The sequence below is a fragment of the Mauremys mutica genome, chromosome 4, assembly GCF_020497125.1.
Source record: "Mauremys mutica isolate MM-2020 ecotype Southern chromosome 4, ASM2049712v1, whole genome shotgun sequence".
In the NCBI taxonomy this organism is placed as follows: domain Eukaryota; kingdom Metazoa; phylum Chordata; order Testudines; family Geoemydidae; genus Mauremys; species Mauremys mutica.
The window spans coordinates 104,856,958-104,882,873 of NC_059075.1; the positions used below are offsets into that span (position 1 = coordinate 104,856,958).

The 25,916-nt window shown below is 40.4% G+C and overlaps 1 protein-coding gene across 4 annotated transcripts in view; it reads left to right on the forward strand.

The window, feature by feature from the left end:
* KCNC1 (potassium voltage-gated channel subfamily C member 1) overlaps positions 1-25,916 on the forward strand; it is a 154,674-nt gene that overhangs the window by 47,380 nt on the left and 81,378 nt on the right. The window lies entirely within an intron of this gene.

Genomic DNA, 25,916 nt, shown 5'->3' on the forward strand with positions numbered 1-25,916 from the left:
GGAACTGAATCACCAAGTCCAATACCATCCCTACTACAGTTCTGGTTCAAGGTCAGATCCAAAATTAGAAGGGATCCTCCGGTTGGATTCAGAAATCTTGTGAGATTCCTACCCCAGTTCAGTAGAAACTTCATAAAAAATTAGCTTGCAAGATTTTGGTTCCTTTACATCCAATGTGAAAGCAGTACCACAGACCTGATCCAGCTTTAGAACTGAAGCCTGCCCTGAACCTGAGATCCAGCTCTGAACATGGCTTCCTCAGCTCCAAAATTAATATCAGCATAAAATGGGATGGTGTTTAAATCTGAAAACCTCCAACTCATGAAGGGAAAACACTGCTGATTCCAAAAGGCCTAAGAGGAAGCGTCCTGCCAATACTGGCTTTAAGAGAACATGCAGTTCTACTAAAATAATCTATTGCTCTCCAGACCAGACTTGCCAAGCTGCAATTCCTGGACAGTCTCTACCAAATATACCTTACATTATTATTATTTTAAATTACTATGATTTAGACAAAATCAAGCCACTTACGGCACAGCAGAAAACAAGCCGATCATTATTTGCCTTCCCATCAATTTTGAAGATTTAATTACTCCTTCTGATAAATGTGTAAAGACTTGATTCAACCAGATGCATACAACTTTCACCTCAATCCAGCAAAGCACTTAAGCGATAGCTTAACTTTAAATACACAAGTAATACCATTAAAGATACTGGCTCTACATAAAGCTATGCATGTGCTTGAGATGATCAGGATCAGAATGTTCAATATCTGGCAGAACTGAGCCCGAGAATCAGGAAGTTACATACTTTGGTAAAATATCTAAGAAAGACGATAAGAATTCTAGTCATCCTCATGGTCAAATAAAAACTTACATTTATTCTTCCCTGAAGCCTAATAATGTTTTCCACTATAAAATGTATATAATTTATTTCAAATTTAGCTCTTTCCAAGGGAAAGCATTTGACACCAAATATTACATAGAAACTCAAAATATACTTCCCATGATTTTTTTCTAAATTAGCATGAAAATTGTAAAATATATGCACTAGCTCTAAAGCCTCCGATCTCTGAGAAAAAACAAACCTGACTAAACAATATATGTACCTATTTTTCTCTGTTCTTTCACAACTAGATATCTAATTTCTTAGAACCTCATCCTATAGCCCCTTTCTCAAGCAAAGCTACCATTGGGCACAATGGGAGCTTTACCTATGTGACTGCTCCAGAGCAAGGGTACTGAAGAGTTTATCATTGCCTTGTCTCTAATATTGCAGACAGTTGTGAAAATCATCCCCTATCTTGTGTGGGACGAAGTCAACTAACGGGCCCTGTCCTGCAATCACCGTTTCCATTGACTTCAACAGGAATTTTATGTAAGGACTATAGGATCAGCCCCAAGGAAAGTGACAGCAATAATACAGCTTAAAATGAAAGCAAGATCTATACTGTATTTATCTTGTGTTCAGTACAATACTGAAGGTCAGCAAATCAGTATACGTTGCTGCTCTTGATTGTTAACAAAGAATTAGCTAACGGAAAACAAATTTGAAGGTAAAAACTGACAAATCCACACCAAATCAGTGAATTACCATGGAAATAAGTATTATAGAAGGCTTGTAGACTGGGGAGGGTTATAAGGGGAACTGTCGTCAACTATTTGTGTTCAGCTGCTATTCATTATTTATTTATAACATGAATCTTTTATTAATCTTAATGCTGGTTACATATGGGCCTTAAGGAAGTGCACATGCGGTATGTTGTTCAATTTAAATAGAGTATCTAAATGTTTTCTTCTAGCCATGCTCAGTTCTCTCCCACCAGAGTAGCAAAGCAACTTGATTCCAAATCCAAAGCTTTTCTATCAGTCTTTCACACCAGTATACAACAGGTAACAAGTTACTTTTGAGCTCCACAAGAGACATAGGTTAGTGGCCTGAACATAGTCCTGGGACTCAGGGACTTCTGAGTTCCAGTCCTGACTCAGATAGTGACCTCCTTTGTCCCTTGTAGCCAAGCCACTTATGGGTTAATTTTCACAGATGCTCAGAATGAAGGTATGTCTACACTTACTGTGGATCGACGCTGTGGCGATCAATCCACCGGGGATCAATTTAGTGGGTCTCCCGTCAACTCCAGTAATCCACCAGAACAAGAAGCGTAAGGTAAGTCAACGGGAGAAACCGTCGACCCAGCACGATGTAGACACCGCAATAAGTTGACCTAAGGTACGTTGACTCCAGCTACATTATTCACGTAGCTGGAGTTGCATAACTTAGGTTGACTTAGCACTGTAGTGTAGACCAGGCCTTTGAATCTTTGAAATACAGACCATTCACCTCTCTCCCTGATTTCCCCACCTGCAAAATGGGGGAAAGTACCTATCTCACAGGAGAGAGTTGTGAGGATTAATGATTGTTTGTAAAGTGCTTTAAAGATTAAAAGTACCATGTAAGTGCTAATAATAAAAATGTTTATATTTGGGGCATTGAAACTAGTTTCTCTGTTTTGGCATGTGGCCAGGACAGTGCTGTGCCATCAACAGTTGAAGATGTGTAGGTAGCAGCTATTCTGGGCAGCAGAAATGTCAGTACTAGCATTACCACCAAGAGAAAAAGTTTGTATTGACAATTCCCTCCACATTCCTAATATCCTTTCCTGTGCACTATCCAGTAATGGAGGCACTGTCAGTGATCACAATGGACATTACCTCGTGTACATAATACCTGTGCAAGCCCCTTGCATGGCTAAAAAAGGAGAGATCACTGTGTCAGTTATTTAAATCCCTGCTCCACTAAATGGTTGGTCTTGCTTTACTTCATAGTGGACCGGATCCAATAGGCATCTTTCCATTGAACTCAGTTGGCTTTATATTGGACCGCATGGTCATGCATTACAGAGATTATTCTGGATGAGTACTCTGCAGCTTTTCCGTCAGGTGAACACACCTGCACAAGATCTGCAGTTGGAAAATGGATGCTGTATGCGCTCAGAAATGCAACCAGAAACCGACTAGAATCCTCAGACTTTATTTTTTGCTGTTCTTGGTGATAAATCGCTCTTGGAAACAAGGTACCAGTGTGAGCACAGGATTATCTGATAACTGCCTGTTATAGTCTGTGTTGCAGCTAAGTATATCTCAATAAAACAAAAGGACAAAGTAACAGAAGCAATTTGGTTTAAAAAATTGCTGCCAATATAATCAATTATATGATTATTCAATATATACTTTGTAAATGTATTAATACAACCTCAGTTTTCCCACATTTATGAAGTATTTTTTGAATTAGGTAACTAACAACTTTTCCACTTGAGGTAACTTCTGAGTGAAAACAAGGGACTGACTATTTTCCCCACACAAACACAGGTGGTTAGGGAATTGGCTTCATCTTCTCCAATACACCAGCCAGTACAACTGAGCCAAAACAGGGGTAGCCGGTTACTTCTTCCAAGAGCAATGGAAGAGCAGGGAAGAAATTGTGAGGCTGAGGTATGATTCCCTTTTGGAGCATACTCACTGCTCCATATGCAGGGCTTTCTGCAAAGGGGCAATACAGCCCATAGTTATTGGTATAGGAAATGATCTTGCATTTATGTCGAGAGATGAACAAGCTTAATTTTTATATGATGAAGATACTGGATTACTATTGTGCATTCATGGTAGCTACTTTTTCTCCCAGAAATGCCATTGATCTTGGAGAAACTGTTTTCCATTGTCCTCCACTGAGAGGATATCAGTGGAAGAAACTTGGTTATGTCCTATGCTCTTCTAATGCAGTCAACTACTGTCTCATTGCAAAATCCCTATTGAATTAGAGCTAGTCATTCTTTTTCTGGTAGCCCACCACTGTGATTGGAGTAGTTGTGAAGTTGCTATGGAATATTTAATAATAATAGGAGATATACCTATCTCCTAGAACTGGAAGGGACCTTGAAAGGTCATCAAGTCCAGCCCCCTGCCTTCACTAGCAGGACCAAGTACTGATTTTTGCCCCAGATGGCCCCCTCAAAGATTGAAGTCAGAACCCTGGGTTTAGCAGGCCAATGCTCAAACCACTGAGCTATCCCCTGCCCCAACTTCAAAGGACCTGATACAATTATTGTTAATATCCTACCTCACTTTGTTCTGAAGCAGATTTATGAGTGAGCAGAGTTTTTGATAATCGATACTCAACTAATCCGAATGAAAAGGGCTTTTGATTTGTCCTTCAAGCACCTCTTCCTCTCACACAAGCAGTGCAATTCCCTATCCAGCTGAAGACTATTCCTAAAAACATTAGCATGTCAAAGACAACATTGCCAATGTGAGGATAAAGTACCTTTGAAAGGCAATCATTCTGCACTTCCTATGCACAGTGTATTTGTAATTTACATAGGAAACTCGAGACTGAAATTAGAAATAGATTTAAAACACAAAAAGAATCCACAGATCAAACAGTACAAAGGATGAGAATCCAGTGTAGAATTCTAACAGAGAGCTAAATAGAATTGGCAATAGAGAGAGGTCAACCTGGGTCATAAACACAGGCCAAGGAGAATAAAGTTTAGAGCATGTAATTCGACTTTACATTAACTTATTAGACAAAAAAGTGCCTTGGCAAAGTGATTCCTGCATGCAGACAGTATTACTGTAGGTTTTTGGGGTTTTTTTTTGTCCTTTAAACACAGTATATTAGAACTGTAGTACAATACAAAAAGACATTAAAAGAACACTGGCTGCACAAACACAATCTTGGAAAATAATTCCATATCTAGAATCCTTCATAACTGAGGACCTTAAATTGTGTCCAGACATTAACTAATTGGACCCTGTAGGATATGTAAGTGATATTACATCCATTTCATAGAAGGATAAACTAAAGCACAAAGAAGATACTGACTCTGATCCTACTAATGTAACAGAGTTGAGAATACAACTCCACAGTCCTGATTTCATTCTTCATTCATTCACACACTAATTCTTTAACCATTAGGCAACATTGCCATCTTAGTAATATAGGAGGAAAAAATGGATAAGACATCAAACTGATGGATATACAAATAAGATTAGAAATTACCTGTTCATATAGGCACTGGTTAATGAGGTGATTATTTAATTAACAAGAGAGAAATAGAAATATGAGTTTAAAGACTGAGTAGTATATCCCATTGAGGGATGGGCATAATTGATACACAGAAACTGAGTTTGCCATTATCCATTTAATGCTCAAAGGGTTTAATGAAGGTCTTTTAAGAGAAGTTATTTATGTTTTGAAGTACCACCACATCATAATTACAGCGCAAAATGACTATATTAACTGTGGACTCTGTGCTGCCAACGGTCTAACTAAATCAAACTCCAAGATCAAATCTGATTTTCTTTTCATGAATTGCTCCCTTTTAGAAAGGCACAAAATATTGAACCAGATCTTCAGGTGATGTAAATTAGCATCTCTGCACTGAAGATAATGGTGATTTCCACCAGCTGATGAGCTGGCTTGCTTTGTTGGTTTTGTTACACTTTCAAATGAACATCTGCTGCTACTGAAACTGGAACTTCCAGGACCAGGTCAAGAGTCAAAACAGAGGCACTTGAAGCTGCAGTTTCAAATACTAAGCAACAATTTTAAAATCACCTTGCTAAATGATGGGCACCACATTTGTTGGTGCTAAAATAATGTTAGAGAAACTGAATGGTTAGAAAAAAAAACCTTTATTTCCTTTTCCCCTCTCTTAATAATTCTTATTCCCACAGAGAATTCTGTGCTGTAATTTTTGCTCCTTAGTTTGGCAAAGATGAACAGGGAAATTTGCTGCCCCCAAAGCTATCAACAGAAAAGTGACAGGCATCACACATCAGGCTGAAGGCAGAAGGATGCTGGACAAGTGAAAGACAGCATGAAGTTAAGACACGTATAGTATGATATTGACCATATATGGTGTAGCGTATAACCCCATGGGTTTAAGCTGCTCGGATGTTAAAAACAATGCATGCTATGGCCCCAGTCCTGCAAGCAACTCTGAGTGGGTATGCTCGCATGGAGCTGCTTTCAGGATCAGGGCTGTAGTGACTTTCAATTAATAGCATAAAGGGGCTGCAATGGAATGGAAACTTTGTCTCCATCAATCAAGACCTGTAACAACAATGATGAAGTGCCTAGGATGGAAAGTTGTGCAGTGAAGTTTGCACAGTGAATTTTATCACTATCAGATTTCACTGATAAAAACAAAACCATAATGCAGTGAACTTATATGGGCAGGGGCATGTGGGAAAGGACTATTAAATAGTAGAGATTGATCCAAGCCGATCAGGATTTCAAAGTCCTCCATCCTAAATGTCCGGGGGCTTGGATACAGGGTTTGTTTTGGACCATTGTGGAAAAAGGAGTGAACTGTGAATGCCAGATACCAATCCGGGTTTTGATACTGAATCTTCTGAAAATTTGGAGATGTTTAGATCTAGGGTTTTGGTATGGTGCCTTCTCTATTAGAAGGTAGGTGAGATTGGGTTTTTTGATATATCAAGTTGTTCTGGAGGCATGATCTCAGTGTCTAAAAAGTAAATAGTATAAAGGTATTTGGATGCTTTCCTCTTACAGCCAAGGAGAACAAAAAAAATGGAATATTTTTCTATCAGAAAATGTAGTTTCATAGACCTAGATGTTTTGCAGGAAAGTGTCCATTTCAATACAATTTTCAACTGAAAAATGTTGAAATTCAAATGGAATATTTCATGTTGATTTTCTTGTTTCATTTCTACTGCTTTGGTTTTATTACCATGATTGTTTTGTTTTGACAATTGATAAAATATATATAATGACATAAAAAACCACTTTGACATTTTGAAAATGAAACATCTGAGTAAGGTTGTTTCGCTGTTTCCTAGTCAAAATATTTGAAAATTTGAAGCCTTTGAGTCTGTAGATAACCATGTACATTCTTCCCAGCAAAACTGTGAAAGTCTACAGAGTTATGAACAAGTAGGGCTGTAATGCATTATTAGATCTTTTGAAATGCTCAGTGGGTCTGACTGCTAAACTATGTTCACACAAATACTCTGAAATGCACTACTCTTGGAATCTATTATTGCCCTACTACCCAAGCCTGCTTGACCTTCCACAGCAGACAGAGTCAGCAGAAAAGCCATGACAAGCATCAAGAGGTCTGCCAAGAAAGAGAGAATTTATTTCACTGTTAAACACTATTTAATCTCGGAGCAATCTCTAGCTGTGCTTTGATGCTGTTTATACACCAAGGGTATTGTATGTACGTAGAATTTATGACTCTTGTAACCTGAAGCTGAAAAATACTGCTGCATGAAAATCATGTGCTTGGGTTCACCTTGTTTCAGCAGGCTTTGACAGAGTTCAGTTCATATACATTTGCCCGCTATGAGATTCCCTTAAAGTTCTGAAGTCACCTAAAATCATATAAACAGCCATACTGGGTCAGACAAATACTTACTGGATACTCCCAGTATCCTACAGACAGTGCCAGATGCTTCAGAGGGAGCAAACAGAACAGGGCAATGTGTATAGTGATCCATCCCCTGTTGTCCAGTCCCAGATTCTAGCAGTCAGAGGTTAAGGGACACACAGAGCATGGGGTTGCATCACTGACCACCTTGGCTAATAACCATTGATAGATAAGTCCATGTAGGATAGGACCAAGTCCTTTTTTAACCCAGTTATACATTTAGCCTTCATATCATCCCCTGGCAATGAGTTCCACAGGTTGACTGTGCATTGTGTGAAAAAGAACTTTTTTATATTTGTTTTAAACCTGCTGCTTATTAATTTCATGGGGGTGATCCCTCATTTGTGTGCTATATGAAGGGGTAAATAACACTTTCTTATTGACTTTCTTCACACCATTCATGATTTCATAGACCTCTATCATATACCCACTTAGTCATCTCTTTTCCAAGCTGAACAGTCCCAGTCTTTTTTATCTCTTTTCATGAGGAAGCTATTCCCTACCCTTAATCATTTTTGCTGCCCTTCTCTGTGCTTTTTCTAATTCTAATATTTTGAGGTGAGGCAACCAGAACTGGATGTAGTATTCAAGGTGCGGGTGTACCATGGACTTATAGAGCGGCATTATGATATTTTGTCTTCTTATCTAGTCTTTTCCTAATAGTTCCTAACATTGTGTTAGTTTTTGTGGCGGCTGCTGCTACAGATTGAGCAGATGTTTTTCAGAGAATTATCCACGATGACCTCAAGTTCTCTTTCTTTAATGGTAACAGCTAATTTAGAACCCATCATTTTGCATGACTAGTTGGGATTATGTTTTCCAATCAAAATCTGCCATTTTCCTGCCCAGTTCTGCAAGATCCCTTTGTAACTCTTCTCAGTCATTTTGGACTTAACTATCTTAAGTAGTTTTGTATGGTCTGCAAACTTTGCCACCTCAGTGTTCACCCCTTTTTCCAGATAATTTATGAATACTTTGAACAGTACTGGTCCCAGGACAGATCTTTGGGGGACACTGCTATTTACCTCTCTCCACTGTGGGAACTGACCATTTATTCATACTCTGTTTCCTATCTTTTAACCAATTACTAACCCATGAGAAGACCTTCCCTCCTAGCCTATGACTCCTTACTTTGTTTAAGAGTCTTTGGAGAGGGACCTTGTTAAAGGCTTTCTGAAAGTCCAAATTCAGACCCTCGCAGCAAATCTGAAGAACTCCAAACACTCAGATACTATGGTGATAGGCATAGCATTTAGATTAGACAGATGCAAAGTTGGCCACACTCAATGGCTTCCGTAACTAAGCTAGTGAGTTTTACTAATCCTGTCCTCCTAATAAGATCGCTCCCTTATCTTTAGCTATCTTTTGGGGAAGGAAAGAGGCCGGGTGGCTATCTGCATTCCATGCTACCCTGCTGCTTTGGGAACCAAATGAGATAGGGTCGTTCTCCTGCAAGGTGTGCAGGCATTATGTTCTGTGGAATGGGCAGCATACGCCTTCCCTTTTCTTGAAGAACAGGGATGGGAAACTCCTTTGGTTCTTCGGCTTGTTTAACAGCCCTTTAGTACTTTGCATCTGAGAAGTCCCATCATGCCCTGGGCTACCTGGAACTGTGACCTTGTACGAGTTATAAATGTATTAGGGTTTTAACTGAAAGTTCAATACAACTCTTCTGAAAGGGGCTATCACTTTCTTGAGTGGCTTTAACCATATTAACAACATCCTCATTTTTCAAAATTACCCAGTCGGTAAGCTGTTCAGATTCGTTTTAGACTAAAATGTGGTTACAGACAGGAAGAGCTTTTATCAGTTGCAGGGTATAGTTTTATCTTGATGTGTGGGAGTTAAGAAAACAAGTTAACTGCCATGTGTCAACATGTGGAAGGGATACAAAGGTAACTGGGAAAGGAAAATTAAGGCCAAAGATAGTGTGTGTATTTGCAAATAAACCCACACCAAAGTAGAAAAATGCAAACATTTCTGGGGAAAAGACAGACATTCTGTACTGATATGAAATGGTTTGAATAGCTCTAATTTATTGCAAGGCTTCTGGACTTCAGCTCCAGCCTCCTTAGAAACATAGGAATTGCTATATTGGATGAGTCTAATGGTCCATCTCGCCCAGCATCCTGTGTCTGACAGAGGACTGTACCAGCTATTTCTGAGGAAGGTTCAAGAAACCACGCACTAGGAGGTTATGAGATAACTTGCCCCTGAGGAACGTTTAAGCACTGGCTCTCCCTGAGTTGGACTGAATTCTTAGGCTATCAGTAAAACAGGGTGAATGCATTCTCAGTACAGAGTGCACTACATTCAGCATGCTTTAAATAAGGAGCATGAGCACAGTCAACCATGACACATGGTAGGGAGGAAGAGGAGAAGAGCATGGGGTAAATGATGGACAATCGCATACAGAAATGAACATCCAAGGGAATGTTTAGAGATAACACAAGAATAAATCATTAGGCCTTTGTAATGACCCCTTCTCACTAATTTCTCATTGCTGTAATTTTTGCTGGGTAAGAAGCACCTCTTAAGCAAGTTATAAAACGTCACCAGTGCTAGAGGTCAAGGACATACTCTCTCCTTTTCTGTGAAACAGCCATACATGATCTTGACCCTTCACCTCCAACTATTTATTCTATTTACAGCCTGGCTGCTGACTAGCTAGTAAATACTGCAAAAAACAGATTGCCATGTACAAACAGCTGTACTCCATGTGCCAACACCAATCCATCTGCCCAGCATAGTGCATGCCTGTTGAGTGAGACATAGGGGTGAATGAAAGACAAGAGGAGGAAAAAAAACACACACCACAGTGAAAAATATTCACTCTCTTTAATAGTCTACACATTTTCCCTCTTTTCACTCCTCTGGTCTGCATCTGTCATGTAAGGATGTTGTATTAAATGCTGGCAGGAAAAAGTTCAACATAACATGACACGCAGCATCAGAAATTTGAGCTGGCAAATAGTTCTTAGGTCATCTCATGCATCCCCCTGACAAAACAGGACTGATCCCTGTACCTCATTCTCCACTTCCATTTTAAAGCTCTAAAAATGGGCTACTCTGTGGGATGAAAGGACAATTTGAGGCACATCCTTGTCCCTTCTTTCTCTGAGTCAGGAAACAACAAGAAGAGATAGGCTAGGATGTAGTAGCAGGGCTGTTTATATGGAAACATTTTTCACACACACACAGAGATTGAAAAAGAACCACTATGGGCTACATCTTCTGTGATGCACTGTCATCATGGAAATTCCATGATGCAACTTGGTCAGAGGAGAGACCAACATGCATTATGGGAGATATAGTCTGGCCAAGGAGCCATAGGAGTGTATGGGGGCACGAAGCATGGGGGCACCTTTGGCCACTGCAGTTTAATGTCAGACCGACAAATTAAATGTTTCTTTCAGTTTGTTAAACTGAACCATTTTGGCTGAGGCTGAACTGACCTAAAATGAAATGTTTCGTTTTCCTGACAGAAAAATCAAACAATTTTTGCAAAATTATAGTTTTTCCCATGGAAAAAATTCAATTTTTGCAGAGTATTCTGTCAAAAAATCATTTAAATGGGAAATTCCTTACCAGCTCTAATCTAGATTGAAAGTCACACATTCACCCCTGCTGTTACTAGCTCATGCCATCTGAAGTGTTGCTCCTGAGCAGGGCAGCAGGCAGTGAGCAAGGTTTCCCTTTCAGTTCTTCCTCCCCACTTCTAATCGGGGCAGTGAGTTATATACACTCGTGGTGCCCGGGCTCCAGCAATATTCAGGGCCCGGGGGCCCGACTCCACCAGTGTTTGGGCCAGGTCTCTCCCCTGGCCCTGCCTGCCTCCCAGAGCCTGCACACCCTCCCATCCCAACTTCCTCCCAGAGCCTGCACCCCTCATCTCCTCCTGCAACCCCACCTCTTGCCCCAGCCCAGAGCCTATACCCAAACTCCGTCCCAGAGCCTGCATCCCCTCACCCCCTCCTGCAACCCTGCCCCAGCCCAGAGCCTGTACCCAGCGGCCAAACTCCATCCCAGAGCCTGCACCCCAGACCTCCTACCCTGACCTAAACTCCCTTCCAGAGCCTTAGGCAGATGGGAGGTGGAGTTTGGGGGGAGCAGAGTTGGGGGGGCAGGTTCTGAGCACCACCAAAATTTCTACAAACCTGCTACCCATGCTTCTAATGGCTACTCACAAGGTTTATGAGTAGACAGCCAAGATTTCTTCCCCCTTCCCTTTGGCAGCTTCCTCACCTACACTGGGTCTTACTCTGTGCAGCACAGTGGGGAAGAATAGGCCAGCACTTCTGTTTCTTGGCCCTATGCAGCAGTGAATTCTATCTGCAGGGGCAGCCATGTTGTGAGGGAGACAGGACCAGAGAGGTTACAAAGAAATTCAGGAAGAGATGGGACTAAAAGTGAGACTGGACCACAGTTGGAAAAACGTCATTGGAAAAGGATGAGAGAGAGGAAAGGGATGGAAAGAACCAGGGGATAGCAAAGGGAAAACCACCATTAAGAAAGAGAGATGGGAGAGAGATTAGGCACAAACTAGGAAAAGGGAAGGAAACACTTCAGGGACGAAGAGAAAGAATGGTGTTGTGGCTAATGCACAAGACATTAGGACAGAGGTCAAGTCTCCTGGGTTTCATTCCCAGTTCTGCCACTGACTTGCAGTGGGACCGGGGGCGGGGGGGGGGTGGGGGGAAATCACATCAGTTTCCTATGCCTCAGCTTTACCAACCATTTAGTAAAATGAATATACTAATCCTGATGTACCTGACAGGAAGATGAAAGCCTCTTGTGACCCTGGGATGGAAGTGCCATAATTAAAGTACTGTTATTAGAAGGGGGAGACAGGCTGAATCAGGAAAAAAGATCACTTCACTCACTTAATCCTGCAAAAGTGTCATTCGAGTAGCCACTGCAAATTTGGGAGCTATGCCTTAATACAAAACCTCTCCAGTCCCTTCACATTAGACCATTTGGTGTAATACATTGGAACTATGAAACAGTGGGGATTCGGTCAGGAATCCTAGAATGTGATCCAAAGGCCTTTGAAGTGAATGGAACTCTTTCATTTGATTCAAATGATCTTTGACTCAAACCTTGAGTTACTCAGGCATTTTTAAGGGCCCTCTCCTCCCCACATTTACCCAGACTTTGGTTAGATTTCAGTGGAGGCACTGTGAGCCCCAATGTCCTGATGTCATTCCAGTTCTAGGTCTGGTGGCCCAACATCTTCCAACAGAAGTATCCTGTTTGGTCCTCCACTGTTCAAAATTATATAACCAGTAGGCAAGTGCCACCCTCTTTGGAAAAAGAGGTGTATGTGTGTTCCAAATCAGCCCTATATTCCGAGGTTCTCACACTGTGCAACTGTGTTTGGTCAATTTTTATGCCACTAAAATGAACCATCAACATTCACCTTACAAACCACGCCTCGTGACAAGATGGGGCAAATAAGGGTCTAGGTAAAAACTTTAAACTTCATAAATCCCTTCTTCACTAGTGGTCAAGAAAAAATATCTAAGGCCAAATCCTTGACTGATGTAAATTGGCATAGTTCCATTAAAGTCAATGAAGGAAACTCGACTTACACTTACGGAGGAACTGGCCTCCCGGGTCTGATTCCCCTCTTACTCCTGACATACACCAATGTAAGTAACTTCACCAAAGCTAATGGAGTTACACTGACACAGGCTGGTATAAGTGAGAAGAATCACGCCCCTAGCTTACAGTAAATATGGCTACACCGTTCTTGATCAGTTGGTTGAAGTGCTGTTAGTCAGCAGTGATTATAGGAAGGGATCTGAGTTATTTTTGCAGTTACAACTGAATAGATTCAATGCCTGGGATAAATTGGCCTTGAGCAAACTTAAAAAATATTTTCTTGCTAAGTGATCCCCAGAGACATATGTCTCTATAAAATGGTTAAGGAGAAGCTGATGACTTGCACTGAGCGGGTTCAAGAATTTGAAAATGATTAATTTGTGTTTTAAATCTTCCAGACCATTCAGGCAACAGATAGTAGGAGTGAAATTTAAATTTTCTTGAGAAACTTCCTATTTAGAAGATTAAGAGAGAGAGCCTACGGTACATTGAACTGAAATTGTAATTATCAGAAGGTTGGCACAGTGATAGGTTTCTCTGCACTGCTCAGCCAGCGCACTTTATCTTCCAGAGAGTCTACTTCATTTAGAGTCTGAGTTCATTCAGTTTGAGGCTTTCCTGTGCACACACAGAGTGCTAGTTGACCTGTGTGGTTTTTTTCTTAGAGGAGACAGAAAAACAAAAAATGGTGGCCCAATTGTAGTCATTTAAGATCCATTGCACTTGCCACAATTGTTGGGGTGTTGGCCAGATTACCTTCTGCAACCAGAGAGGTGGCGAAGAGAAGGGCTATCAAGGTGCCAGTTAAGGTTTAGACCTCTAAATCTGAGAAGGTTTAGAGAAGCTAAGGAGCTGACATGCCGGTGGTATAGGGTCCTTAAATGGACCCCAACCAAGTGGACATAGGCATAGTGGAGCTCTGCACTGCCATGCTCCCTTCCTCCCCCCAACGCGGATGTGTGTGGGCAGCTGGTGCAGGAGCCAGCTACAGCAGTTTTACACCAATAGGGAGTTTATCTATGCAAACTGAATTCCCAGCTGGCCATTAGCACTCAGATTCTGGCCCTTTTGTACCACCTGAGCAGCACACACCAAGGGGATGGATTGCATTCTTTGTACTCAGGTCACATTTGGGTGACTACATTCCAGCCACTTAACTCCACCGCCATTTTATTTGGACATGGCATGCCCAACCGAATTTTCAGCCCTCAGTTATTGTGTAGTTGTGGCATGTCATTGAACAGTTCCTGTGTTTTACCCCACATGTCCCTGCATTTTAGTGGTGGGTGAATGTGTGTGCAGATCCTCAGCTGGTGTAAGCTGTGGTAGCTTCACAGAAGCACTGACTTATCACCAGCTGAGTTTCAATGGGCAAAGCTCTTTGGGATCCTTTTGGATAAGACTCAACACAGAAATGCAGGGCACTATTATTAATTTTATTTGCTATAGTCCTTACACATAAGAACAAAGATCCAATACAAAGTAAACATGAATGGAGAAAATACTGGGGAAAGCACCGCTTGGCAGTAAAGAGATTGGGATTTATTTTCTGATGAGTCAATATTCTCTGGATGTAAGCTCAGTGCCCAGCTAACTATGCTTTGCACAATGACTTGTCTAGTTAGGCCAAATTTTTCCCTGGTGCAGCTCACAGTGGATTTAATGGAGTTACTCCAGGAGTGAACTTGGTCCACTGTGCTTATAGAATGCTTAACGCGTATTGCAAATTTTCCTCTTTGCTTTTACTGAAGTTAAACTAAACTGGAGGGGGAAGGCTATAGGTCCTCCCTCTTGAGGCATCTCAGGAAGAAGGAATCTGGAAAATGACCTTAAAGGAGGCTTAGTCTAGAGTGTATTAACAGCCGCCTTCACTCATTTGGAGCTGAGGAAGAAGAGGTACTCTGACTGAAGTGGCTCAATAGCGTCAGCGTAGCCAGTGGGGGGAAAGGGAGAACCAAGTAACTAGCAGGGCACAACTACTCACTTGTGCAAGGCAATTTTTACTGTAAAAAGGATCAGCCAAAGAGATAGTGATGAGATTAACAGAAGTGGTTTTGGTTATGGATTCCCACCATACAAGAATAGAGCTCAAGATTATTATTTTTTAATGGATGCCCAAAATTAGGTTCTTGAGTCTATATTTAGGCACCCACATTAGTAATCTAATTTTCCCAAAAGGGCTGAGTACCCATTTAATGAATTAAAACAACCTTAGAGATCTCTGTGGGAGCTGCTGCATTCCGAGGACTTGTAAAATCAGACCTATTAATTAGGTGCCAAAATTTGGATTCAGGGGCCAAATTTTCAAAAATCTTGACCATAGAGTATTTTGCACTTTCAAAGTTTTCCCTGAATACTTGTGATTCAAAACTGAAGCAATAATTTCACTTTCCTGTTTAAATAATAGTTATGCTCCTTCTAGGACTACAAGGACAATACTTGCTCTGTTCCCACTCTTCGCAATCTTTGAAGTTTTATATCAGTTGTCTCACTTCCTCACACACACGCTTTATGCAACAAATCAAAATGGCTTCTGTTGACCCCTTTTTGTCCTCCTGGAGCCATGCGGGAGACCTACATCATCTGGAATCCTCAAGAAATATCATGGGACTTCAACCACACTATGACCAACCAATCCATCTCAAAACTGAAAAGCACCACAGGAAATTTAACTTGGAAATTTGCATTGACATCGAGATAGTGCTAAAAAAATAAAATAAAATAGAGTGCTCGCTCCACAGAACGTTCACTGATACAAACAATTTTGCAGAAAGTACTGCATTTTTGCACAAGCTCTGCAAAGGTGAGAAAAGAGGAGGCCCATTTTAATGTTGTGGGTTTTTTACTTTCTCAGTGAATATTTCACATAGCTCTAGTGTTAATCATGTGCAGATCTTAATTAAACTGTTACATGTTTCCACTAGAGAACACTAAATATGGAGCTTTCTGTAAAACCTTAATGGAATCATCAGAGTTTGTGAAGCTTCTCATAGAACTAGTTAAGGGATTTTGCACATCAAAATGCCTGTATACAAAGAGCACACTCTAATTTAGACACTTATAGGCAGGAAGATGGTTTGTGGTGTTATATGCACTTCTGGCCATCATAACAAAGAAGAAAGGTGATCCTTTTAATAACATCCAATGTTAATATTCTCTGGACCCCAGTAAAATCTGGTAAATTAAGATCAGTGGTGTGATCGGAAGCTCCTTAAAACCAATGGGAATCTTTCTATTCTAAATATATATGAATGAAAATACCCACAGCAAGGGAAATGTCAAGATTATTTATGGTACAGTAGTGCCTAGAGCAGGGGTAGGCAACCTATGGCACGTGTGCCGAAGGCGGCACGCAAGCTGCTTTTCAGTGGCACTCACACTGTCCGGGTCCTGGCCACCGGTCCAGGGGGCTCTGCATTTTAATTTAATTTTAAATGAAGCTTCTTAAACATTTTTAAAACCTTATTTACTTTACATACAACAATAATTTAGTTATATATTATAGACTTATAGAAAGAGACCTTCTAAAACCGTTAAAATGTATTATTGGCACGCGAAACCTTAAATTAGAGTGAATAAATGAAGATTCAGCATACCACTTCTGAAAGGCTGCCAACTCCTGGCCTAGAGGCTCCAACTGAGATGGCAACCCATTGTGCTAGGCACTGTCACTCACTATGGATATCTATAGTTTTCCCTTAAGATCCTACAACCTGCTGTGGTAATGTAAATAAACAAACAGAATAGACAAGGTATAAGAAGTGGAACAGAAGCACAGAGGTGAAGTGACTTACTCGAGGTCACCAGCAGGACCGTGGCAAACCCAAGAAAAGGACCAACGCCTCCCAACTACAAGGGCAGCAGCCCAAGTTTTAATGGTGCCCATTTTAGTATCATCTGATACTGAGGACACACACAACTTACTTTCAACACTATCTGAAATAAACACGTTTGCCCTACCATAGCCTTCTTTTGTCACCTTAGTAATTGTATCTTAATTCCCTGTTGATTATAGACTGAAAATATATCTGAGTAAACATCCCCCCCCCCTCCAGCTCTGCAATAATACACTAGCATAAAGATAGCCTGGAGCTTGGATTCCACTATTTGAAAGCTTTTACAGAACTCCAGGGAAGAATTCCAAGTTGAAATTTTCCAAGCAGTGCAGGGGATTTAGTGACACATCTTCCATTATTTTAAATGGAAGATGTGTGAGTAAGTCCTGTGCCTGGCTGTGAAAATTTCTGCCATAGGCTTTATTCATACCTCTGACCACTTAATTGTGGAATCAACACTATGGAGCTTATTGTAGTAGTAAACTCATCATATCTATATCTATATTAAATTCACTGTTCCTGAATCTATGCAAATCTAGATGACTTTCAAATATATTAAACAATGTTATCATTGAATATTGTTATTCAAGAATCTTCCACTTAACACAACACAACCTTTAAAAGCAAAATTAAATGAAATATAAATCGTGCACTACTCGGGATCAAAGGCCCAATTACAGTATGCTAAATCAATACTTTAGAACAAGTCATCATGGAGTTAGAGCAGAAACATGTTACTCTAAGGATGAGGCTATATCCAGAGTTACACATTCACTCACTACATGGATAGAACAGTGTCTTGCCATTGGGCAACTGTGTCAAGTGACAGTAATATTGCCACTCTGTGGCCATAATAAGATGGGTCATATATGGGGTAGTTATTTAAACATTGGGTAGAAAGGGGGTTACTGACACAAACTTCATGGTCCCAAAGGCATAAAAATTTCATCACTTGAAACTAAAGCCGAGATGAACGGATAGCTACAGGTTTCTCTTTCTAACATAGCAAGCACCCATGCAGGAGCCAGCCACAATTGCAGTCCAACAGAGCACTGAAACTGCTCCCCTTGTGAGCCCCCTGTGGAAATCAACTACACTAATGGGGATAAAGAGCGGGGAAATGGAGCGCCTGCACACTGGAGTCCGGCAGTTGCACAATAATGTATGTGCCCTCAACCCCTCCCCAGAAGAGGTGCGGCGGGGGGCATACTTTCCATACATGGCATGGCACTTCAGAAACCAGTGTTTCGCCTGTGCACAAAGCTTTCCTGGTGTTCCAACTGGGACAGTTTGGAGCTGCACCACCCCAGCGCAAGGCTCTGTTTGTGAATGCCACAACAAAGCCCTTGTTATTTATTGAGCAAAGTATGGCCTGGTCAGTGGATGGCTTGCAAGTTTTCCCAGTGTTGCCCCGCCAATGTACTGTAAACTTGGAGAACAGCCTGACAAACAGGAAAGGAGTTCTCTCTCCAAGATTAGCAGCATGCACTATGGCAAAAGGAAATGAGGTCCAGCAGAGAGCAGTGAAAAATAAAGGACACAGAAAGGCCAATGAAAATTCAGCAGAAGCAGGTTGCTTAAAAGTAGTTGCTAGATGCACTGCCTGTGCACTGCAATGCAGCAAAATTAACAGTTAAATTATTCGCTTATCTACTGGAAGGGAGCCTGTTAAAGAGGAAGTTGGTTTCACCATTCAGGGGTGCAGAAGTCAAGTAAAGAAACAAAACCATAGGGAATTTAAGATGACAGAGCAACTAAATGACAAGGATGGAGAGGAGAAAAGGCTAAATCCAAAGGAAGCAGGTCAATAGAGCAAACAAACAATATCCAGGGTGGATGCACAAGTGTCATCTCTGGGCATTGCCCCATTCACTATCCCTCCAAATGCCTCATCCAAAAATCTATCCAAGCCAATGGAAAGTCTCTGATTCCACTGGGCTTTTGATCACGTCCCCTGGACTGCACACAAGCCATATGCTTGCACATCACAGCAAACCCACCACCATCATCATCTCTCACCTTCTCAAAGTGTCAGCCCCTCCTCTGGCCAGTGGCACCTTTGCTGCGGACACTTACCAAATGATGTAATGAGCATAATTTAGAGTGAATCTGCACAGGCCTCCTCCAACACTGGCACAGTACATTGCCCTAGGCTAGGGGCCTGCTGTTGTAGCTTGTTGCTAATTAAAGGTTTTTGCAAGAGTCTGGGTATGTCTACACTGCAATTAAACATCAGAAGCTGGGCCAAGTCTGCTGACTTGGGCTTGTGGGACTGAGGCTAAAGGGCTGTAAAACTGCAGTGTAGATGTTTGGGCTCTGGCTGGAACTTGAGTTCTGGGACTCCCCAAAGCCCAGGATCCAGCCTGAGCCCAAATGTCAACACCACAATGGTACAGCCCCACAGCCTAAGCCCCACGAGCTCGAGTCAGCTGACCTGGGCCAGCCACGGAGATACCCTCTTTGTATCTTTGGTTCACTTCACTTCTTTGCCATGCAAAAAAATATATACATGTTTTTGTCTTTTTTTTTTTTTTTAATCAGGATGTGTTCAATTACCACCTGGTCACTTTTATTTGTGCATCAGACCCCTTTCTTCTGCCTGGCACTACTCTGTCTGGTTGCTTTGTCTCTTCAGAGGGTAAGCCCTTTGGCACAGGGACAGAGGCTGCATTTGTGTTTGTACAATGCCTAGCGCATCCTGGGTACTACAGAAAATACATAAATAAATAAATAAATAAATGATAAGAATGTTGCGGGGTCCCTTGGTTTTAATTTGTTTCTGGTCATTGGTACAGGTAGAATTAAGAATAATTACCACATTTATGAGCAATGTACGTTTAGATATTTTTCTAAAGACAGATAGATTCCCACTGGTTAGTCACCATTACATGTTGATTCGGAACTAAATATAGCTTTTATACTAAATTTGGTGCTTCTTTGCTAACCAGGAGAACACTATATCTACACACATATAAATAATTATATACCTTAACTTACTTTTATTCAGATTCTTGATTTTTATTTTTCTTTCCTGTTAGAAAATGATGACTGATGTGTTTCTTATTTATTAGATGATTAATTTTATTATTTGTGATATGTGTCAAGCTCTATTCGGATGGAAATCCAAATTCAATTAATAATGTACAAAAACAGGATTTTATTTATATATTTAAATAAAACTACCTTTAGTGTGCTGGATACATGGGGGGGGAGTTAGTTTTCAGTGCAAAACATTTTTAATAACTGATTATTTAATCTACTCTTTAGTTAGCGAATTGAACTTTTTGTTTATGGTCACTTTGTCTTTCAAGAGTTTCGAGCTTCTCTAGATCTCATCCTCTTATACCTAGTTTTTATTCATAGATTGGAAGAGGAAAACAAGCTTTCCTGCTTTTTAAGCTTCCAACTGGTTTCTTAACTGTGAATAAAATGAAATGAAGAAAATATTCTCTCTGCACCTGCAGGAGAGACTACTGCTGTCAAAAACTGGTTTAGTATTCTAGCAAACTTTGTTCCAGGTGCTTGGCCATTTACTTCTACCAGTTCAATAGTCTGACTATCTTTAAAACTTGGCAGCAAACACATACTATTTATTTATTTATTTATTTGTATTTAAACTATTTTAACAGATTATAGATTTAGGCCTTAACATAGGTTGGCAATTTCAAACTTTAAATAGACTTTTTTTTAAATCAACCTGGTTTAAATTTAAATCCAAAGATCTGATTGAAATGAAAAAAATAAAAAAATTGGATTTAAGTACTTGATTTTCATCCATCCAGCAATAAAAAGTCAGCCAGTATCGTGGGTGAAGTGAGTGTCCCATGAAAATCATCCAGTTTCAGATTAATTTTAATTTGATTTACAGCTAGCTTCTTTGTTTTTAGAGGAAACATGTAGCAAACAAAATCTGAAAAAGCCATTCACAGTAGTTAACACAAATATTTCAAGTGATCTAGAATTTTTTTGCATAGGAGATGGCTGAAATTTTAAAGAGAATGGACAGTATGACAGATGGTGGTAGCTGTAAAACGCATATAACATCACTTTGTTCTTTCCATCTGTATTTATCACTTTTAAAATAGCGGGGGGGCGTAGCAGTGTAATTAGCAGACAGCACCCTGGACTGGGAACCAGGACACCTAGGTTCTAATGCCAGCTCTGCCACTGACCTGCTGTGTGAGCTTGGGGCAAGTCATTTCACATCTTTCCCCTCTCCCCCTACCCCTTTATCTTTTCCATTTAGAGTACAAGCTCCTTGGTGCCGTCTCTCATTGTGTTTGTACAGGCTCTAGCACAAAGGGTTCCAGTCTCAGCTGCAGGTCTCTAGGTGCTATGCAATACAAACAAACAACTAATAAAATAATAATGGCTGCCCTTCTTGAAACTTGCCTGTAAGAGTTGACCCCTCCTTAACATCTTCAAAGAGGCCAATCCTGCTCACTTTACTCATATGAGTTTTCCCACTAAAGTCAATGGGATTTACTTGCATGAGTAATGCAAGCAGGATATGGCCCAAAGAATGCACAGGCAGATGCCTAAACTGAGGCATCTACAATTTGAAAATGTTGGTGTCCATAATTATAGGAGAGCCCATATCCCGGTCAGTCAAAGAGACACAGCAAATTTGGCATTTGTGCCATGAAAATGTATAGATCATCGCAAGGAGCAAGTTTTGAGTGTCTTAAAGCCCCATTCTCTAGCTCTTACTCAGGCAAAAGCCTCTTTGATAACTTCCTCTCTCAGGCAAAATTCCCACAGAAGTCAATATGGGGGTTTTAAGGTCACTCACGCTCCTTATGTTGGTATATTATTTACAGTGTAAAGAAAAATCCCACTAAACATGCAATGCTTTCCTCCTCAAGGTATTTAAATACAAGAAAAGGATGATTAAATATGCAGGTGCATTCATTTTTCCCTTATGGCTGTGTCTCTGCTTGATCATTAAGTTCAGATGTGGTTCTCAGAAAGTCTATGGAGAATCAGCTGATGACATGACATTAATCAGGGGAGTGCCCAGATATTATAAACACCTTCATTCCAAAATTAACAATTCTATTAGCAAATGCTTGACTCTCTCAATACTGCCTTAAAAATAATGCAGGCATGCTGCAGTCATCTGGGAGATGGATTCACAGTCCTTCTGTCAGTTCAGGTAACAGTTAATATAGAATAATGTACATTGTTCTCATGTTTATAGTAGGTGGTGTTTATTTCACAAAATGTTTAACACCATTATTACACCTCTCCTTTCTCCACTCTTGTGGACTATAGTCACTTCCAAGAGTCTAAGGCCAGAAGAGACCACTGTGATAATCTAATCTGACACACACCCCTGGGACTTTCCCAAAATAATGTGTTGTTGAACTGGAGCATATCTTTCAGAAAAATATCCAGTGTTACTTTAGCTGGTGGAGAGTGCTGGAGTTGTTCAGAGTTACAACTGCAGCAGTGAAGTCATTTCTGGTAGAGTTCTGAATGCAGTTTTCCTGCTAGATTTAGTCTGATTAAGGTCACAGGGTTTAGGCTACTAATATACTATATGTGCTGCCTTTTCTTCTGGGAGATATAGGACCAGACCCTCTGCTGATATAAGTCAGCTTAGCACCACTGAAGTCAATGGAACCATACCAATTTACAATAGCTAAGGATCTGGTCCCTACCTTTTTCAATTAGCATTCATCTTTAAGTCAGGAGCAAAAGGACACATTCCACTATCTGTGAATGTCCTAGCTGGGAAAGGGATTTTCCATTTCCCTATGCAGCTTGCCAATCCCCCTACAAACACCAGCATTATTTCCATGTAGATATTTAGCATAGTTGCTATAGCAATAGACACTGAACAAAGGATCAAAATAAATATCTAAAATACATAAGATATTTATTATTTGGCAACTGAACACATCATGCACCATCCATATAAGAGATGCCAAATACTGATGCACCATCCATATAAGAGATACTAAATACTGGCTCAGACCTCAAGCCAAAATTTTCAAATGGAAAGGCTGGCCCTTAACTAAAGGTACCCTGATTTTCAAAGGAGCTGAACACCTGTAGTTCCCACTGCTTTCAGCTAGAGTTGTGGGCCAGCAGGACATTTATATAGATGTCTAAACTTAGGCATTTAAAATTTGAAAAATTTGGGTGTCCATAATTATAGGAGTCAGTCAAAGAGACAGCAAATTTGGCATTTGTGCCATGAAAACCTGTAGATCATCACAAGAAGGAAGTTCTGAGTGTGAGGACAATAAGAATGCCTGCTGCAGGCCTTTGGACAGTTCAGTCGCAGGAGCTCCCCATTGGATTCTAATTACCATTCAGAAAACAGGTGGCAATGGAAGTCTCTAATAAATTGGGTCCCAAATAATTTGGGGCTTTAGATCCTTCTCCACATGTAGTAAATGTGTTCTGTGACCTTGAATGAGTTTACCAAGTTAAATTTATCATTTAAAATAAGATGACCAAAAATCTTGAACCAAGAAAAGCTAACAATAGGGTTGAGGAAACCACCGAAGGCAAACTGTTAATTACTCCCTCAAACTCCAGACATCTCACTGGAGAGAATTACAGAGGCAGTTTTCCAGGGGATTTCTTAACTGTTGCCCAGGATTATCTCTCAATACAAAAACCAAGAGCCTTCAGAGCACAAGATCCATCCTACACAGCAAACAAGGATTTTTTTCCCAGATCCTTAGCAGCAGTGTTAGGAAACTGCCAAAGAGCGGGGAGGGATATAAGGTTTAGTCCCATTTCTTGAAGAAATTTGTGGAAAAATGATGTTGACTTTGTGGAGAATTAATAGGCAGGTAGTTCTGTGAAAGATTTAGGATAAAAATGTTCTCAAGTGTCTAGGTGACTTAGCCACTGACTTTCAGTAAAACTTAGGCACTTAAGTCACTTTCGCACTTAAGAAATTGTCGTCCAAATTACTTATTCAAACAGACAATACACCTTAAAATACCACAAGCGGCCTTTCAGAAATCTGTGGGAAAATACATTAATTAATTAAAAAGCAAGATGCATGAAAGCCATATAGCAGTTGTTGGTTACTGAATCTGATGAACATATTTTCCATTTCTATTTCTATTTTGTCTAGGGAGAATTTATTTTTCTTCCCAAAATATTACCTGCCCCTCATTTTTGTAATTCCTTTTCTTATTTCCCCCTTTCCTCTTTCACCTCGCTCATCTAATTTCTCTTTTCTCTCCTTTTTATCATCTTCTAAGGCAAACATTTTCAAAACTGCGTGGTAAAGTTAAGCACCTAAACAGGGATGGATTTTCAAAGATACTAAGTATATACAGCTCCCACTGACCTCAGTGGCATCTGGGGTTGCTCAGCGCAAACACCTTTGAATGCAAAACCACCTTCTATTTAGATGCTTGATTTTAGACAGCCAGCTTTGACATTTTTGGTCTCTCTCTTTTCCTCCACCTTTTTTAACACCTCATCTCTTGCAAAACAAGTTAAATGAGCTCTTTATTATCTGGATGTGGTTAGGGTCTTTCATTGCATTTGAAAAATGGCACCATATTGGGTAACTCTTTCAGAGGGAAGACTTCCAATAACTGAGTAACCAGCACCACTTCCTGCAGCATCTGGGTATTCCTGTTCTCAGCACTAGCATCCCTTCTCTTTTAACTTGAGGGTCAGACAGTATTCAACAAGTGATAACATATCCTGCCATGGTATAAGATGTTGGTTCCTAAAACAGCTAAACACAGACCTTCTTAATACTGTAACTGAGTTACAGTGATAGCTCTGAAAACTTGGATCTAACGCACTTCTCAGCGGACATGACCCTGCTCCCATCAAATTCAGCAAGACCTTTACCGCTGAACTCTATGGGGCCAGGATCAGGCCCAATGTCACAGGATGGTGCTGCAGAGTGGTGCTTATCTTGAAACTTTTCAGATGAATTTCGTCCCCACGCAGAAGGGCAGTGCAATGCCTATGTAACACAAATCCTACTTAAACTGTTCAAATAGGGGGCCATAAGGGAAGTCTAAGATTTCTTCCGCCCTGGAAGGCACAATGTGGCCTATAAGGGGCAGAATTTTCTTGTAACAAAGGATACATATTCACGGCCAGGAAATCGTGAACCCCAGAGACAGGTTACAAACCAGTGTTAGTGGTTACATTAGGGTATTAACTTCATAAAACACAAACCCCTGGCTTCCATATATGGAACAGCAGAACTTTCTATGTTCAAAGCAGCAGCTCACCAAGGCTATCATTTGGTGTTACTCAGAGTACCTCAGAGACAGAGTGACCTTCCTGTTACATGTTGATGAAGGTTTTTGAAGCATACTCCTCAAGAGATACAGAAGCAAAAGCCCCGTCTAAGGTCAAAAGAGCCTGACATGCACATTTATGTCTAATATATAAATCTATACACAGTCCTAAAGGAAAACAACAGTGATTTATGTGAAGTTTTGATCTGTGAATGTCAAGTCAACCCAACTGTGTAGTTTTCTAGGAGCAACAACTGCTGTACTATTGAGCTAGGGAGGTACGAGAATTCAACCCTAAGAATCTGTGAATAGACTTCTACACGGGCTATTTTAAAAAAAAAAATAAAGGATCCCATTAGCCTAGATTTTTTAAGATGGAACCACATGGAAGTCCACAGAAATAGCATTATCAATTTTGGCTGGACATAATTCCTGGAGGTTTCATCACATGACATAATCTTTAATTAAAAATAAATCTTGAATTCCTGGAGACTCCAGGACAATCCTAGAAGGTTGGCAACCCTACAGAAGTGAAAGTGCAGTGATTTAGTGGATAACGTTCCAGGCCTGGCAAAGTTCCACACCTGGTTCAAGATGCTAAATTAGCTACTACTTAGCTGATAATTATCCAGCTTTGTTGCAGTTTTAGAATTAATATTTTATTGCAGTGGAAAATAATTTACACTTAATTATACTGAATTCAGAACAGCTAAAGATCTCATTTGCCAATAAATAGCGAGAGCCTCAAGAGCACAGGAATTTTACAAATGTTTCCTTAAGGAG